This window comes from Marmota marmota, unplaced genomic scaffold, assembly GCF_001458135.2.
Source record: "Marmota marmota marmota unplaced genomic scaffold, marMar, whole genome shotgun sequence".
NCBI lineage: Eukaryota > Metazoa > Chordata > Mammalia > Rodentia > Sciuridae > Marmota > Marmota marmota.
In genome coordinates this window covers 13,988,544-14,002,485 of record NW_025999880.1, presented here as the reverse complement: position 1 = coordinate 14,002,485, position 13,942 = coordinate 13,988,544, and the positions used below count along the sequence as shown (strand labels likewise).

General features: G+C 46.5%; 1 long non-coding RNA gene across 1 annotated transcript; it reads left to right on the top strand.

The window, feature by feature from the left end:
• Nucleotides 1-430: 430 nt before the first annotated feature.
• LOC125612392 lies at nucleotides 431-10,677 on the top strand. The gene is made up of 2 exons (XR_007342763.1): nucleotides 431-979; nucleotides 10,133-10,677. It is a non-coding gene; the product is annotated as an uncharacterized LOC125612392 (long non-coding RNA).
• The last annotated feature ends 3,265 nt before the right edge of the window (nucleotides 10,678-13,942 follow it).

Genomic DNA, 13,942 nt, shown 5'->3' with positions numbered 1-13,942 from the left:
CCACACTGGGCAAGAGAAGGGCTCAGGCCTGGGAACTGCCAGGGATGGAAATGTTGACGAATCCTGTATGTTGCCAGGACAACTTTTATTTCTGCCCTGCCACACCCAGGCCTGGCTAGCACCTTCTAGCTTCTAGGACAAAGCAAGATGAAAACATTTGAGGAAGGAACAGGTTTCAGGAGAAAGCAAAATCCCATCCTAGGGCATCTGCCCCTGGAACCCTGGCCCAGGGCTTTCATCTCTGTCCCTTTGCTCCCTAGGTAGTGTCAGAACAACAGGGAACTGCAGGCTTGGTGGCACATGCCTGTAATCCAAAGATTAAGGAGACTGAGGCAGGAGGATGGCAAACTCAAAGCCAGCCTCAGCAACTTAGTAAGACCTCTCTCAAAAATCTAAAAAAAAAAAAAAAAATTGTTAAAAAAAAAAAAAAAAAAGGCTGGGAATGTAGCTCGGTGGTTACATGCCCCTAGATTCAATCTCTAGTATCAAAAGAGAAAGGGCAATAAGGATGATTGTCTCCATTTTGCAGATGGGAAACCCAAGACTCAGAGAGGAAGTGGCTTTCTAGACTCCAGAGAAGCCAACCAGAGGCCTGCCTTACCATAGGGTGCTAGCCTGGGACCCCAGGCCTCCAGCCTCCAGCTGCTACATTCCTCAGAACAGAGCCTGGAGCCTGAGGGAGGGGGAGGGCAGGAGGAATATCGTTTACCCTGCAGGAGGCTGTGTTTGCTACTGGGAGGGTAGCAGATTCCAGAGGGCTGCTGGAGTGTGGGGGTGGAATGTAGGCCTCATGTGGGAGAAGGTGTTGGGGCTCTGTGGGGAGCTGGGTGGTCTGTTGGGTCCATGAGGGGGCAGCTGAGAAGTCTGGCCCTTCTTGGCCCAGGAGCTGAGGAGCCTGGAGAGGGAAGACTGCCATCTTTCCCCTACACACACACAAACACAAAATGGCTGAAGGTCTCTTGGCCAGAGCAACACCGAGGTGAGTTAATTTTCACAAGGCTGGTGGGGACAGGGTGAGAAAACAAAGAGTATGTTAGCTATGATATCTCAAATAAAGCCTTGTTCGGCGTCCTTTATAAATCTGCCCCGTTTGGTCGCTGCGCGCCTTGCCTAATCTTACAGTGAGTGACGTCAAGGGGGGCTGAAATGACTGAGTCAGCGAACAGTGTCCACTTCAGCCCCTGTCCCAATCTGGTCCCCTGACTTCAGGGCTTCAACCTTAAGGTGAAGGGTGTGGATGATGATCATGGGAACTCAGTACCAGGGACAGCCGGGTCACCTGTAGGTGGGGGCCAGGTGCAAGTCCCTTCTGGACTCTCCCTGTTTTCCCTTCCTGCCTATCCCACTGCAATGACCAATGCTCCAGTTTACCACAGACATTTCCTCATAAACACGCCCTCAGCTAGGGAGGGTGGGTTTGACCCCCCATCCCCAGGCCTTTGCCCAGCAAGTGCTCACTGACTTCCTTCCCTCAGCCCCTTTACTGTCTAGGATCCTCTTGATTGCTTGGGCCAGGGGCCTAGAGAGCAATTACTTCACAGGAGTGATTGCTAAAGCTTTCCACCACCACTGCCTGGCTGACCTAGGATGCCCCTTTTTTCCCCATCAGGGACTTCCCAACCCCAGGTAAAAACTCCAATGCCCAGGGGACAGCCCCTACCTGCAATGGGATTAAGGAAGAAGAGTGGTGGAGTGGACAGAGGTAGTGGAATGGGTCAGGAGGAAGCTGCCAGGAAGCAGGGAAGGGCATCTGAGGTGAAGTAACTCAGTTGTGGGGACAGTGTGGCCGGGTACCATTGCCCCTATTGGGAACAGCGAGGATGGCACTGGCCCTTTAAGTGGGGGTGCCAGTCAGTGCCCTCCCCCGCCAGCCCAATTCATGGGCACACTGAGCATGTGCAGGAGCTGTGCAAGTGGGGAGAGAGGAGGAGGTTGGGGGGGATAGATTCCGGAGGGAACTTCCCACCCCTTACTTCCTGTAGCTGCCCCCACTCTCCTTCCTGGGTCTGACAAAGGAGCCCATGGTGCTCTCCCAGCCTCTTCCCCCTGGGAGTGCTGAACCACCAAGGGCGCTGGGCAGGCCCCCTTGCCCTGGGAAGTCTCCCTGCTGCCTGGAGGCCCCACGGGCTCAGCCCAATGCTAACCTCACTTCTCTGGTGTGGGCGGTGGCTGATCTTCCTGCAACTTAACGTGTTCAATTTCATTCCATTAGTGCCAGGGTTTTTAAAAGTATCCTGGGATGCCGCTCTGAAAATTAAACACGGTGGGAAGGGTGAGGTCCCTGCCCCCATGCTCCAGCAGCTTCCAGTCAGAGAGGAAGCAAGCAGCTTGGCTGCTAACACCCTTGGCCTTCCAGATTCCCTCTTCGGGCTCTCTCTCCTTCCCCTAAAGCCCAGAGGCCCCCAGTCCACGGATCAAAGGCTGCTTTGTTCCCTACAGCGGGGAACCTCCCCTTCAAACCTTTCCCCTATCTCTAGCTTGCCTGTTTCTGCAGTGTCCCCAACCCCAGACCTCAGCCCCTCAGATACCTTCCCTAGCCCCTCTTCTCCTTCCTCTTAGGTATGAGCTACAGGTGTCATCATCTCTTTAAAGTAGATGTGAAACTCATACCATGAAATTTACCCTTCAAAAGAGCAACTCAGTGGCATTTAGTACATTTGCTATGTGTGTACCCCACTTGATAACCTAGTTCTACATCAATCCAAAAGGAAACCCCAAATGCATTAAGCAGTTATTTCCCTTTCTCTCCCTTCCCCAACCTGAGCACCCACCCACCTGCTTTTTGTCCCTGTGAGTTTACTCACTCTGGGTGTATTCCAGAATATACCCAATCAAGAGGGAAAAACTCAGGGCCTATACTAGAAAACCATGGTCTCCTTGAGGTACTGTGGAGAGAACACTGGGCCAGGAGTCCTGAGACCAGTGACTCATCTGAGTTCTTCTCTGATTCAGGGTTCCCTGTGTTCATTTGTTCAAAGCAGGTCAGGGGCTTCGGGCCAGTCCAGGATTCTGGGACCCCCCAGGCTATGCTGCCTGGCATGAAAAACATTCTCCCCCTTTACCCTCCTTGCTCCTCCTGGCAGGCCCAGGCAGTGAAGGTGGCCCTAGGGGACAGTGTGATTCATACTGTGAGGTCTGGGGTCAGACCCAGGAGATGAAGAAACTTCAGCTCAGAGAGGTTGAGAAATTTGCCCAAGGCCACACAACTGCTGACCTGGGAGCCGGTTAGGTCTGATTGTAGTCTGAGCTCTTGACCACTGTACTTGGGTCTTCAAAGAGATAAAGCAAGTTAAGGGCTTAGCTAAGTGCCAACTGTGTGGGAGTTGCTCTCAAATGGAAGCAGCCATAAATTTTACTACTTTCAGGGCATTGCATAATCATGAATAGCTCATTCCAAGGTGGTTCTAGGGAGTTCTTCTCAGTCCCTCCTTCCCTTATCTTTTGAGGAGAGTTTCCTCTTTGCCTCCTTTACTGGCCTTCCTAGGGTGGCAGCTTTTTGTGGGGCTGGACGGGGCTTCCTGGACTCTGAGGCCTTTGAGCAGGTAGGGATGGGAATCATGGTTCCCCTCCCCTTCAAAAGAGGAGGAGATGTTGCTCTGTCCCTCACCCACTTCTCCACGGTTGAACATCCACCCCAGCCCCTAAACAGAAAGTCCTTTGTGGAAACACAGAAGGGAGGGGCCTTGCCTGACAAGGGAATAGGCAGAGCAGCTGGCCCCCAGTTGGCCACTGTGTCCCAGCTGCCTGTAGCACGGACATTCCAGAGACCACCTGCTCCAGAGACCCTCTCTGGATCCCATCCAAGAAGGAATACCCCAGACCAGCCCTCAAGGCACCTGCTGTCTCAAGCCTCAGGGCAACCAGGGTGGCCCCCCCCCTTTCCTGTTCCCTCCTTACCCGCCCCCCCCAGGGCTCCAAGAGGATGTTTCCAAGGAGATTAAGTTGTGGGAGGAAATTGAGATCCCTCTGGGCCTCCAGAGCCTGCCTCTACCATAGCTCTGCCTTCCACAAAAAAGAGAGGGATGAGCTGCCTTCTCCTTGGGTCTCCTCTTCTATACCTAGTTCTTACTCCTTCCAGCTTCCTCCTGGTGACTTCTTAAGTCCCCACCCCCTGGCCCCCGGGCAGTCCTTCAGTGACTCCTTTGCACCAGGGGAAAGACCCAGACAGACTCCTTCAGTCGCGACTGGAACCAAGCCCTGTGGTTGCCTGGCCAGCCAGATCCCACTCTAAGGATCACTGGGGCCCCAGGCACCACTGTCCTTTCTGGCTAGACCTCCATTCCTTTGTTTGTGTGTGGCAGTCAGCTATTTTCCCTGTGGGCCTCTGAGAAAAGGTCTCTTTTTTTTCCTCTGGGCCCCTGGCCCAACTGTCCTCACTTGTAATTCACATTAGCTATGTCTGTAGCCACAGGCAGCACCCCCAGCGGTCTCCCAGGCCCCCTTCTGAATGACCTTGACTTCCCACCGCCCTTGGGCAGTGCACCCAAGCTGCCTTTCCTCCCTCCTTCCCTGGGTTGCAGATTCTAGAAAACTTTTTGTAAAAAAAAAAAAAATTATTTTTAATATTTCCAAATGGTTATGCATTTGTGCTATGGTCCAAACAATATTGAAAAATTATTTTCACCATGATTTGAAATTCCTTTTTTATCCTAAATTACCTTCACATCTGTGCGCTTCATATTCTATGTCAGTTCTCTTTCTCCTTTATTTTTCTGTTGGTTTAATTTGCAGTGCTGGGAAAGGAACCTAGCGCCTTGCATGTGGTAGGCAAGTGTTCTACCTGTGAGCCAAACCCCCAGTCACTCTTTCTCATTTATCGATGAACCAATTCCATTTTAAAAGTTGTTATAGCTGGCCACAGTGGTGCATGCCTGAATCCCAGCAGCTCAGGAGGCTGAGACAGGAGGATCACAAATTTGAGGTCAGTCTTATCAATTTAGCTAGCTTTAGGCAACTTTGTAAGATCCTATAACAAATAAAACACAAAATGGCAGGTGATGTAGCTCAGTGGTAAAGTTGGGTTAAATCCCCAATGCCAAAATAAATAAAGAAAAGTTATTATCAACTGGGTGTGATGGTTCATACCTTTAATCCCAGTTACTCAGGAAACTAAAGCAAGGGGATCACAAATTTAAGGCCAGCCTCAGCAATTTAGTGAGACCCTCTTTCAAAATAAAATTTAAAAGAAAGGTTGGAGATGTGGCTTAGTGGTAGAGCAGCCCTGGGTTTATTACCAGTACTGCCAAAAAGTAAAAAATAAATCAAAAAATGTTATATCTGCATAGTATGCTTTACTATCTGATAACTCCATTCCCTTTTATTAATCTTTTACTGAAGATTCCTAGATATTCTTAGATTGTTAATTTTTTCCATGCATTTAAAAGTTGTACTTGTCCAGATCTCCACTCAAAGCATGTATTTATAGATCTATATATAAAGATAGATAGACAGACATGCAGTTATAGATATCTTGGAAAGAGGCAAAATACTCCTTTAGGCTGTATTATATATCTTTCTAAATCTAAGTCTATGATACTCTCTTGTATTCCTTTTCATTATAAAATGTACATAACATAATATTGTGCCATTTAACCATTTTTAATAATCATCATCTTTATTTTTATAGGTCTGGGAATCAAACCCAGGTCCTCATGCATGCCAGGCAAGTGCCCTACCACTGCACCACATCCCCAGCCCTCATCTTAATCATTTTAAGCATACAGTTCAGACATTAAATACATGCACATTGTTGTGAAACCATCACCACCCTCCATCTCCAGAACTCTTCATCTTCTCAAACTAAGGCTCTGTACATGTTAAACAATAACTCCCTACTTCCCACCCCCAGTCCCTGGCAACCACCACTTGGCTCTTCTAGAAGACTTTCTACATGACTGCTTCCCTGCTGCCTCCTCTTGCAGAACTCCTATGTCTAATAAATCACTACTACTTTTTTTTTTTGGTATCGGGGACTGAACCCAGGGGGCTTAACCACTGAGCCACATCCCTAGCTCTTTTTATATTTTATTTAGAGATAAGGCCTCGCTAAGTTGCTGAGGCTGGCTTTGAACTCGAAATCCTCCTGCCTCAGCCTCCTGAGCTGCTGGGATTATAGACATGTGCCACCGCACCTGGCAATAAATCACTACTTCTTTTTTTTTTTTTTTAAATATTTTTTTATTTTTTAGTTCTCGGCGGACACAACATCTTTGTTTGTATGTGGTGCTGAGGATCGAACTCGGGCTGCTCGCATGGCAGGCGAGCACGCTACCGCTTGAGCCACATCCCCAGCCCAAATCACTACTTCTTAATCTGACTGCCCATTGGGAAATTTTCCTGCTAGAGTCACGTGGAAAAGTTTTATTTCTTATTTTCAGTACTGGGGGATTGAATCCAGGGGTTCTTAACCACTGATCCATATCCCAGCCCTTTTTATTTTTTATTTCGAGACAGGGTCTTATTAAGTTGCTTAGGGCTTCCCTGAATTACTGAGGCTGACTTTGAACTTGTGATCCTCCTCCCTCAGCTTCCCTATTTGCTGAGATTACAGGCATGTACCACTACACCTGGCTCCAGCCCTTTTTATTTTGAGACAGGGTTTCCCTAAATTGCCAAGGATGGCCTTGAACTTGCCATCCTTTCTGCCTGAGTTGCTGGAATTACATATATGTGCTACTGCATCCAGCAAATTGGGAGAGTTTTTAAAAAGTTCCAGTGCTTAAGCTGGGCATTGTGGTGCATGCCTCTAATCCCAGTGGATCAGGAGGCTGAGACAGGAGGATTGTGAGTTCAAAGCCAGCTTCAGCAATTTAGTGAGGCTCTGTCTCTAAATAAAATATAAAAAGAGGCTGGAGACTGGCTCATTGGTAGAGCACCCCTGGGTCAATCTCTGGTACAAAAAAAAGAAAAAAGAAATTCTAATTTAATTGTTCTAGGGTTATCCCAGGCATTGGGTTTGTAACAGGGACTAAACCCAGGGCCTTGCACATGCTAAGCAAATGCTCTACCACTGACCTACATCCCAAACATTTTTTTAAATTTATTTTGAGACAGAGTCTCAAACCTGAAACCACCCTCTTGAATTTGGGGATTACCTTTTTATTTTTTTCTTTTGGTACTTACTAGAAATTGAATTACACTCTGTGGCCTTTAACTTGTGAGCCTCTTTCCTCAGCCTCCTTGGTTGCTGGTTCTACCTGTGAGCCATACCTGGCTTTTAAATGCTAATCCTCATTTATGAAGCACCCTGAAGGGTTCAGGGTGGTTTCATTCAAGTGAATTTCTTTGGGTACAGTGGTCAGATTCCTATTTCACAGATGGGGAGGCTGAGTTTTGGGGAACTGAAATGACTTGTGTGGGAGTCACATGATTATTAAATCATAACACTAGTAATAACAATATCTAACACTTATTAGATGCCAACCAGTGCAAATTTTACACACTTCATATCGTTTATTCCCTATAAGCATTCTGCAGGTTAAAGAAGTTGAAGTAAGTTGCCAGTGTCATGGGGCTAATAAAAGATCACATCAAGTCTTGAACCTGGGCAGTCTGACTCCAGTGCCCATCTCTTCACCACCCCAATATGGCTCACTACAGTGACTTTCGACAGCCTTGGGTCTCCTTTAATACCATCTGCTTTGCACCAGCAAGTCAAGTCCCATTGCTCAGTGTACCTTCCACATCTAGCAGGGGGTCATGCCTATCTCTTTTCTTTCTTTTTTTTCTCCTTCTCTCCCTTCTTCCTTCTTTCTTTCCTTTCTTCCTTTCTTGTGCTGGGGATCAAAATCAAACCCTGGGCTTTATGCATGCTAAACACACACACACACACACACACACACATATATATATAAATATATGCATATTAATCTATATTACTTGAATATTCAAATATTCGTGTGTGTGTTTGTGTGTGTGTGTGTGTAGGCATATATAAGCCCTAGAAATTGAACCCAGTGGAGTGCTACACTGAGCTACATCTCCAGTTCTTTTTATTTTTTATTTTTGTATTTTGAGATAAGGTCTCACTAAATTGCCCAGACTTCAAGCTTTCGATCCTCCTGCCTCAGCCTCCTGAGTTGCTGGGATTATAGGCATGTGCCACCCTTCCTGGGTCAAATATTTGTCATAAACTATTTGACTATAAAACAGACACCCATGAACCCACTCCTGATAAGAAGCAACATTGCCGTGGTTGTTCCTGAAGCGTTACCCTCCTCCAGTAGCCCCACCCTAGAGGTAACTGGCACCCTAGTGTAATAACAATCACTTCCATGCATTTATAGAAACAGAAAGTTGCTTTTTGGCTGACAGTCAGGGATAGTCTTGTCAAGGTGTTAGAAAGACAAAGCATAGCAAGAAGTGGGGATCAAAGTAAAGGGAGAGCTTGAATGGAGTCTCTTTTGAAATATGTTATGGTGAGATGTTTCAGATAAGAGAAAGGTATACATAGAATAGTAAAACGAAGAGCCTACTTAGGAACTCAAACATGAAAAATGGTTTGACAGGATTTTCTTCCCCAGCTGCATCATTCCAGATGAACCACCCTCGTGAATTTGGGAATTACCTTTTTATTTTTTTCTTTTGGTACTAGAAATTGAATCCAGGGGTGCTTTACCACTGAGTCATGCTCCTAGACTTTTTAAAATTTTGAGATAGGGTCTCACTAAGTTGCCAATGCTGGCCTCAAACTAGCGATCCTCCTGCCTCAACCTTCTGAGTTACTGGGGTTATAGGCATGTAGCACCCTGCCAGGTGGGGCTTATCATTTTTAGCTGGATCTTGGGGGAGGAGCAGGGATTTGTCAGAGAAGAGATGGAGTTACTCACAGAGAGCACAGTAGGACAAAGACCCAGAGCAATGACCTGGGGAGGCAGGTGTTGGGTATGGCTGGGAAGCAAGGTACCTATGGGGGTGGAGCTTTGGGTAAGTTTGGGGAGTATTATGGTTTGAATGTGTCCCCAAAGTTCAAAGGTTGGAAACAACCCCCATGTGACAGTATTGGGAGGTGGGGGCCTAATAAGATGTGATAAGGTCATGGACATTCAAAATGAATGAATTAATCCACTAATCCATCAAATTTGAATGCAGAAAGTTATAAAGGGACTATATCCTTGATTAAAAGGGTGAGTTCTGCCCCCTTCCTCTGGTTCAATCTCAGTATCATCTCTTGCCCCTGTGCCTTGTTTTCTGACATAGATGACAGTAGCATGCAGACCCTCACCAGATGTGGGTCTCTTGATCTGGAATTCCTCAGCCTCCAGAACTGGAAGATAATACATTTCTTTTCCTTTTAGCTAGCCTGTGGTATTTTGTTATAGCCGTACCAGATGGACTATGATATGGAGGTAGATAAGCATCCAGTCCACCCTCCTCTGGGGCCTGACTTGTATTTCCCTCCATCATTGACCAAATCCTAATGATCTGTTAGCTTGACTGAGATCCTGAGGGTAGAGAACCTTTTAGTCATCTCAATGACTAGCACAAACAGGCTTTTATTAAATATTAGATTGACTAAATAAGTGAATGAATGTTTGTTTCATTGATTTCAACCTTCCTGGTGGGGGCTGCTGGTGGCAAGAAGATGGGCTGAACAGAAAGTCTGCAGGAGAGTGTTCTCGAGGGGAATCAGACACAATAGCACCTGTGTCTTCATCAGTGTTGCCCAGTTAAGATCTTGCCTTGGTACGTATCAGGGAGGGAGAGAAATTGGCTATGCAGACAGATGTGCCACGATGCAGGGATGCAATGACCAGATGGGCTTCTCAGGGGTTCTGCCACTGGTAGCATCATTCACAACTCTTCAAACTATTGGCTCTGATTGGAGTTAAGCAAATAATCAGTCTCCCATAGAAGTAAGACCTCTTTAAAAACACTCCTCAAAGCCCACAGATCCCCTTCAGTGTGCTCATTAGGTGGGAGCTGAGTACACTGCACAGGCCCCTCGTTTGCATTCCTAGAAGCCCCCCCAAGGCTGGACATGCTTCGGTAAGTTCTGAGCTGCAAAAAGTGCTTCTCTCAGAGGCTGCATCCCACAGGGGCCTAATAAACAGATAAAATGCATCTGCAATTAGTGGCATCTCTGCTCTCAAAGACTTAATTCTCTAAAGGCTGTTCATTTATTCTCTTGCAGCATTCAAATCTGCACCACAACCTGTTTGGACCAGACCTTGGCTTAGAGAACCCTCACTTCTGTCCAATGGAGAGGACAGTACAATAATGTAGAAGAGACAAAAGAAACCAGCTGCGTGTATTGTACAGACAAATCTTAAAAGCTTTCAGATAAAAAGAGAGTTGTTAAAAGATTTTGGAAGTATTGACTTATAGAAATTTGGGCCACTCGATTCTGAATTTGCAGGGTTCCTATTAATGCATTCATTTTGTTCTGTTTTTGTGCTCTTTAATTCAGTAATTCTGTAATTCTGCTCAGGTACAGAGAGTGTGGAGTCAGGTTGTAACCTCCACTATCCCTTCTCCCCCTATTTGCGGCAGGGTGCCAAGTACCCTGGATTTGGGATTTGGCCTGGGAAGACTGGCATTGAACCCTGGTTGCAGTGCTTTACTGGTCCAATGATCAAGTGGTCTCTCATTCACCAAATGTTTGTTGGATGCCAGGCACTGGGTAGGTAGGTGTTAGAAAGAAAGACAAAAATAAATAAAACACAATTTCCTCCCTTCTCTGTTTTGTTGTCTTTTTTCCCCCTTGTACTAGAGATTGAACCCAAGGACACTTAACCACTGAGCCACATCCCCAGCCCTTTTTATATTTCATTTAGAGACACTGAGTTGTTTAGGGACTTGCTAAATCACTGAGGCTGGCTTTGATTTGCTGAGGCTCACAATCCTCCTGTCTCAGTCTCCCAAGTCACTGGGATTACAGACATGAGCCATCTCACCCAGCTGTTTACTTTTTTTTTTTTTTTTTTAATATTTTTTAGTTGTAGTTGGACACATACCTTTATTTTATTTATTTATATGTGGTGCTGAGGATTGAACCCAGGGCCTTGCACGTACTAGGTGAGTATTTTACCACTGAGCAACAACTCTAGCCCCTCTTNAATCCTCCTGCCTCAGCCTCCCAAGTAGCTAAGGTTCATTTTTTAGTGAGAAAATAAAAGGAGCTGGGGTGTTGCTTAGTGGTAGAGACCCTCTGAGTTCAATCTCCAGTACCAAAAAAAAAAATCTAAACACTTTCTATGCATCTCTTGTTTTACCCTCTTGAGAGCTCCATGAAAAAGGTGTTGCTCCTTAACACTGTTGTATAGATGAGAAATTGAAGAAGTTGAGGAACTTTTCTCCCCCTCCCCCTCCTTCTCCTTCTCCTTCTCCTTCTTCTTCTTTCCCCTGTTTTTTGGTGTGTGCTGAGAATTGAACCCAGGACCTCTCCGATGTTAAAACATACTTTCCCACTGAGCTAGACCTCCAACTCCTAAGGAACTTCTGAAAGGCCACATAGTAAGGGCTAGTGCACAGCCCCAAGGTTTACTGTCCCAAGCTAGTCACTATGGTCTGAGGGCCAGCCTGGTAGAGTGGGGGTACCATTAGGACAAAGTTTTGGAGTCTAGTAAGACCTGATAACTGGGATTTATCAAGTGAGGAGACCTGGAAGAGGAAAGAGGTGAACCCTGATGGGTTGGATGGGAGAAGTCACAGAGAAGCACTAGATTAAACTGGCTCTTTGGACAAGTCATCTTAGAGTATGGTACCTGTCTCTGATGGTCCTAATTAGGATTTAAGGTGCTTGCTTGAATTAGGTAAAGCTCCTAACACCTCGCACAGCGCTAAAGTTCAGTGAAAGATTGTTGAAGGAGTTAGTGAGCATATTAGTCCTCCTTGGAGCCAGGCTTCTTTTACCTTGAGTCTGGGTAGACCAGCAGAGAACTGAAATAAATGGTCACTTCACATCCCAGGTAGGAAAGACTCCTCCACTCCCAGCCCACAGGACTGCAGAAGACCTGTGAGGGCAACTCCTTCCCAGATGGAGAAGAAATAATATCACAGGACATTCTCAAACCCCTTCCCTAACCCAGCACCCTGCACCCCTTCTCCCAGCTCTACCCTGCATCCAGCAGAAGGAGCTGGAGTTCAGAATCTACAATTCCCAGAGAAAAGGCCCAGGCAGGCGTGGGATGGGCTGAGGAGGTGTGTTTGTTTTGATCATGCTGCTCAGGAAGAGGAGGAGGGAGAGAGGGGGTTGGGGTGGAGGAAAGGGGAGGATTAATTTGCTACGTAGACTCTAAGGCCAAGGACTGCAGCTTGTCCCTGAGTACCTCCCCTCCTCCACTTGGCATCATCGGAAGGGTTGCCTTGGGGCATCCGTGGTAGGGCGGGAGTATGGGGAAGCTGAAACCCTGGAAGCGGGAGGCCAGAGTGGGGCAAAGATGAGCGAGGCCATTCACAGTCCCTGGTGGGCTGGGTTCTGGAAGAAAACCCCTGAGCTGACCAGCTCCCAGTGCCAAGCTGAGCCTCAGCCAGGTTCAGCGAGAGCTGGCTCAACAGCGGCACCTGCCGGTCGGGGTCCTCCCTGGGGGGCGGGGCTCCCCCACCGCTCTGGGGTCCAGCAGATGAGTCACTCCTGGTCAGGGTCTGCTGTCTCCCCAAAGCTGTCAAATAAAAAAAAGTCTCAGGTTGATGAATGTCCCGAAACAGTGGGCCCTTGCCCTTCCGCTCACCACCTATGCCCTTAATTCCACCCTGTTCATCCAGGACTCTGACCAACGGAAAGGCCCACCCTGGGCCAGCTCCCTGCCAGTACTAGGGGAAAAGAGCAGAATAGAGATCCCTAACTTTTAGAAGGCGCCTGGTTTGGAAATTTTTGTGGTTGCATTTTTTTTTTAATTTTATTTGGAAAGAATTTCAGTCTTACAAAAGAGTTTCAAGAAGATATGAAGATTCTCTATGTGTTTTACCTGGATTCACCAGTTGTTAAAATTTTGTGCACTTTCTCTTCATGTATAAAATATATACTTTTGCCGGGCACTGTGGCACACACCTGCAATTCCAGCAACTCGGAAGGCTGAGGCAGGAAGATCCCGAGTTCAAAGCCAGCCTCAGCAATTTAGCAAGGCACTAAGCAATACAGTGAAACCCTGTCTCTAATAAAATACAAAAGAGGGCTAGGGATGTGACTCAGTAGTTGGGTGCCCCTGAGTTCAATTCCTGGTACACTCCCCCCCCAAAAAAAAATACATATAATTTTATATGTATATTAAAATGTATGTGTTGGGTGTAGGCATGGCTCAGTGATACAGAGTGTGATTAGCATGCTTAAGGTCCTGGGTTGGATCCCACACAAATACATACATATGTATATATTACTTTCTGAACTGAGAGTAAGTGGCAGCTGTCATGCACCTTGGCCCACAAATACTTCAATGGGCATTTACTTCCTAAATATAGGATATTCTTTTGCATCACCATAGTTGACTTTCTCCTTCAGGAAATTAATTCATTAATTAAGGTCCTGTTTAATTTTTTTTTTTTTTGAGATAGGGTCTGGCTAAGTCACCTAGGTTGGCCTCAATCTTGTGATGCTCCTGCTTCAGACTTCTAAGTTGTTGGAATTATAGGTGTGTGCTACTGAGACTAGCAGGAAATTTAATATTGATGACTTTTAATCTACTGTCCACACTCCAGTGTTATCCACTAATTCAATAATGATCCTTTAGAATATTTTCCTTTAGTATAGGATACAGACCATGATCAAACACTGCGTATGTCTTTTTATGCTTCTTTTTTTGGGGTGGTGGGGTACTAGAGATTGAACTCAACCACTGAGCCACATCTCCAGCCCCATTTTGTATTTTATTTAGAGACAGGGTCTCACTGAGTTGCTTAGCACCTCACCATTGCTGAGGCTGGCTTTGAACCTGAGATCCTCCTGTCTCAGCCTCCTGAGCTGCTGGGATTACAGGCATGTGCCACTTCGCCTGGCCTCTTTATG